The 5,239-nt window shown below is 40.8% G+C and overlaps 1 protein-coding gene across 5 annotated transcripts in view; it reads right to left on the reverse strand.

The window, feature by feature from the left end:
* The window catches only part of LOC116851500 (tubulin polyglutamylase TTLL4-like), a 113,762-nt gene extending 112,002 nt beyond the window's left edge, over nt 1-1,760 (reverse strand). For 2 of the 5 annotated variants that reach the window (XM_032830955.1, XM_032830958.1), the window contains exons 1-2: nt 1,560-1,760; nt 1,174-1,451 (exon numbers count right to left, since the gene is read on the reverse strand). The gene's annotated coding sequence lies outside the window, so the exon portion shown is untranslated. Of the gene's footprint in view, nt 1-144; nt 1,147-1,173; nt 1,452-1,559 lie in introns of those variants that run through there. The other 3 variants (XM_032830954.1, XM_032830956.1, XM_032830957.1) reach the window with 2 other exon arrangements.
* Nucleotides 1,761-5,239: the final 3,479 nt, after the last annotated feature.

Raw genomic sequence — 5,239 nt, forward strand, 5'->3', positions numbered from 1 at the left:
CTCTCTCTCTCTCTCTCTCTCTCTCTCTCTCTCTCTCTCTCTCTCGAAATACTAGAATCGCAGGAAAGTGTCGAATGCGAAAGTTTAAGTTCAATAATACGCTCGAGTACATAATTAACCGATCGCTTTCAATTTCGTGTTTACCTCATTTCGTTGCGATACGCTGCGGCGACAATAAATATCACGGTAAAAGCGGCTTCTCTGGCACGAAAGGGTTAGATGAAAATGCAACTCGTCATTTCGCGGCAATGTTCATTCAACTACGGTTCGCGCGATGTTAACGTGTGAATCGAACGACACTGACCGAATTCGAATACAAGTAGTGTTTATACGCGAGATGTTGTCACAAGTGTTTGCGGTGATCGAACAGCTTGCTCCACTTTGACCGTTTGCATTTTTGCACATCGGCGACCATCGGTTTAACTACTGACCAATCCACGTCACTGCGCGCGCACTTGTCAGAATTGCGCGCCGAAAACACGTCACCTTCGATAAAACGATATAAAGACCCGCCTAACGACTATGGCGTGCCTAACGATAGCAATGACCATTTTCGGGAAAACATTCTCGTTTTCTCGTAAAGCACATGCTGTATTGTCCCTCTCACGACACTACCAGATACATTCAACGCGAACGCTGCTCATTTCTCGACGTCGTTAATCTTTCTTCCGGATTCGCGAGTATAAAATCACGCTAGTCGATCAGTCCAATCGACATTAATCGATCGATTCGACGCCGTGAATCAATCAGTAGAATCGAGAACCGACTTCATATACAATTTCAGACTCGGTCGAATTCGAACAGATAGCTAAAAGATGGATCGTCGAGATGTGAGATTTAGGTTAGCATCCAACAAAGTCAAAACAAGACGCCCCGATCTCTCCGAGACATACCGCGAGACGTGCGACGACTGCTCGAGAACATCAACCTTACCGGTTATCGCACGAAACGACCATCAAGGTTAACCGGCAATCCGAGAAACTGTTGTGAGAGAGCGTCAGCGCGAGCACACGTGCTGGCGTCTTGTAAATAGCACCGCATTCGGACGCGATCAGCCGCGGCATCGGCGTCTGGACGGCCGCGGGGTGTCGCACGGAATGTACGATTACGTCGCGCACACGACCATCGCGTCGGGAAACAAGGAAAAATCATTACACACTCAATTATACTCACTTTTCCAACGACAAACCGCCACCCAGCTGTAACACGTGCTGTCACCACGATCACTGCGAGACTGTGGCGACGCGCTGCTGTTACGTGAACTTTTACGACTGGTCGTGGTTGTTCACGTTCGACCAATCAGATTCCTGTCTTAACTGCGCTCGGTTTTGCGAAATGCAGGTGGCTGTTCGTTTCTTACGGTGGAAATCCTTCGGCATTTCTCACATTTTTATGCCGTTACGAGTATTAATCAATCAAGTTCGTAATAAATGCTGGATTTCCCGCGAGAACTACAATTGATATTATCATAATATACTATTATACATACAAAATAAAACGCTATTCTTTGATTATTCATCGCGCAATTTAGTCAATTTTACTTGGTAATAATATTTTACCTTTGTTAACCTATATGGCGATATATGTCTTAAGTTTGATCTTTTCCTACTGATTCTCCATATTTAACCAATTAGATTTCTACTTTGTACCTACACACAGCTGCAGCGTTACTTTGTCATCTATTATATTATTTCTCAAGTGTTTAGTTGTTCACTTATTGCACTTATTAAGAGAGAATATATGCAAAACATAAATGATTGTGAAGTCTTAATTAAAATAAACATAAATATTTACCTGGCGTCATCTAACGTTGCCGAGTAAAAGCTCGTCAGCCAAGAGGCATGGATCCTGGATAAAAAAAGTTTGAGTCTCGGCTGAATAACGCTTTAAGGCCAAATCACACTAACGATTGGAAATAGATGATTGACGATTGAAGATTGGAACTTGACCAATTGGAACAAAGCAAACCAAGGCTGAAACTTGTTGATTCGTTAAAATCTAATCTTTAATTATCAATCGTCAATCGCCAATCGCTAGTGTGATTTGGTCTTTAGGTTCAATTCCACAATTTACTTTAACTGGAGTTTAACTCGTTAAAGATCTATGTTCGTTTCTACCAACGTTGGTTAATTCAACCTGCTGATTATTTCAATCGCTTTCGTCAATTCTAACTGATTATTGTTTGTGATTAGAACATTCTTTTAGATTCTTCATAGATCCCGGAGTATTTACCAATCAAGAGTGATAATGATTAAACGCTCCTTGAACTGCTCTTTCCGCTGAATGTAACCAATGGAATATCTGAAGGCGAATTTTATTTTTGTAAAGAGGGAAGTACATACTTTTGCATAAAAGCATAATATACAACGCGTTAAAAAACTGACCAATCAGAATTCTTCATTTTACACCCATTTTTGGCGATTCGTGTCTATGTTAAGCGCATAATTGCGTAATTGAAAACATGGACTGCCCATGTTCATAACATTAATACACATTGACTAATAGCGTGTTCGACTGGCCCTGGTTCCGAGAGCGATTAATGACGTCATAAGTCTCTACTACCCAATCATAAAGCTTATAAGTACTTTGCCAATAAACGTAGGCTGAATAATCCAGAATGGTTTAACCCAGAGCCAGTCGAACATGCTATAAGTTTACACGGCAACTTAAAACCGGTTTAGTAACTACCGTAGTTAATAAACTCTTGAATCCAATTGGAGTATATTTCCAGATCTAAAAGAATATACCAATCGGATGCGAGAGTTTACTAAATACGGTTGTTACTAAACCGGTTTTAAGCTACCGTGTAAACTTAGTCATTGTGATCCAAGAGACGATGCAGAGCGAAATACGCACACTTCACGTCACTTTTGAAAATACACCTTTGCAAACGCGAAAATTACTTTAAAAAACTATAAAAAATTATTGCAGAATGTGCTCTAGAGAGTCGATTATGTATCTCAAAACAGTGAAAATTACAAGTGAGCAAATTCACTAGGCGTTGACCAATGAAGTTACAAATATTCTAGTAAATTTTCTCACTTTTGTCATTTTTACTCCTTTTTCAGATACATAAGTTGCGTTCGGCATTGTAAATCGAAGACATCGGATTGCTCTTTTACCTCGAAAATGCACAGAAGTGAGAGAGATACGAGATCTAGTATCTTTTTCATTTCTATGCATCTTCGAGATGAAAGAGCAATCCGACGTCTTCAATTTACAATGCCGAACGCAGTTAAATCGACTCCTAGATGCTAACACTATGACTGATATTCATAGTTGGATCTAATATTAAGAATGTCTTAAGTTAATCTTTAGATACTGAGTAACTAATAAAATAATACAAACATCCCAGACAGCACAAAGACGTTTTAAAAACGTATTAAAAACGTATGTACTCGACGTTGTGTACGTATTTAAAACGTCCATTTCAGATCCACAAACGTTTTTAGAACATTTTAAAAACATCTGTTGTTACTTGGGAGCGTCCCGATTGACCACGGTACGATTGGACACAACCAACCGATGAAAAGAATTATCTAGTGAATTACTAGGTCCAACCAATCATTACAATCTGTGTCCAATCGTATCGTGGTCAATCGGGTCCCACCCTTGTTACTTTATGCCGAATAAAATGGGACGATTTGATTGGCTTAATGGGCCTTCCACACTAGACGCGCGATATCCAATAGGAGAACAGCTTTCCAATGGAGAATTGAATTCTCTATTTAAGGCCCGTAATGGCTCCTGCACACAGGACGCGGTAATGCTTGCTCCGTAATAACCTTCTAGCTCTTACGGAAAACAACATATTGATTGGCTGTCGCACAGACTTCCGTCCCGCAGCAAGCATTACCGCGTCCTGTGTGTAGGAGCCATAACTCGGACGACGAGACGCGTGACGCGCTAAGTGGAAACTTACGGCACTCTAAAGCCTGTATCAGACTACCGACTGCACAGGCCGACCCGACTGCCGACTACGACTGCCGACTCTCAATGGACCAATCACAGTAAGGTGTGACTCGGTGTCTTATTGTGATTGGTCCATTGAGAGTCGGCAGTCGGGTCGGCCTGTGCAGTTGGTAGTCTGATAAGGACTTAACGAACGTAATAAAGGCGCACTTTGTTAGATGGCGTCTCGAAAATGCGCCTAGCTCTAGCCATTGACTGCATTCAGACTAGCCAATGGCAGAGAAAGCTGCTTTGTAATCTTTGACTATAGGTTTGTTCGAGTTGCTTGTACTTTTCACACTTTTACACCTAATGCTCGTTGCACACTAGTGCATCTCAAACAACATAAATTTTCCAAAATACATTCTGAAGATATTTTCAGGACGGAGGGACGTCAGAGTATTCTTAGGACGTTCTTTGAAGGTGTGAATTGTTTGAAAATAGCTAATGTCACGTCCGACCGACCAAGCTGCCAGTCAGTGATAATTTTTTGTCCAAATAATCCTTTACCTGAGACACTCCAGGTACGAAACCTTTCTTTCCCAAAAGGAAGACATCACTATCATTTAGACCACCTCCTAAAGGCGGGATCACAAAAACTCAGTAGCAGTAGAGTAGTGACCAGCGTAGTAGTCAGTCAGAGTCGGGTGCCGGGATCAGGAGCGGTGCACTTGGACACGGTGCATTTGGACACAGCCAATCACAGCACCGTGTGATTAGAGACATTTGTAGGGTCCCTTGGAACAGCGACTTGTGATTGGACTGTGTCCAATTGCCCCGTGTCCAACTGATATACACCCGCCGGGATCGGAAATCCAAAGATAGTCCTCACCTCCAAATCCCATTTCTCTAATTCACTAATTCTAAACTTTAGTTCCCTCTAATTCTTAATCAATTAACTTTAGGTTATCTTTAACATTCTTAAACATTTACGAGCGTTTTATTTTAATACATAATTCTTTAATTTGTTAAACAGTTCATTTTAGTTATTTCGTCATTTCCGTTATTCTAGCCATACTTAAGATATCTTTGTGAACATATTATATATCAAGAATTATACAACATTATATATATATATATATATATATATATATATATATATATATATATATATATTATCTGTAGTAATTCTATTTCTACTCCCTCCCATTGGAACATCTTTATACGGCACATTTTCTCCTACGCCTAAGGGTGCCGTCCCATTGAGCACGGATCGGAACGCCGGATCGGATTTCTTACTATAATGAGCGTTCCGTTCTCTAGTTCCGTTCCGTAAAAGTTTCCTCTA

This window comes from Odontomachus brunneus, unplaced genomic scaffold (assembly GCF_010583005.1).
Source record: "Odontomachus brunneus isolate Ranch 3 - 2012 unplaced genomic scaffold, Obru_v1 Obru_scaffold_176, whole genome shotgun sequence".
Classification (NCBI taxonomy): domain Eukaryota; kingdom Metazoa; phylum Arthropoda; class Insecta; order Hymenoptera; family Formicidae; genus Odontomachus; species Odontomachus brunneus.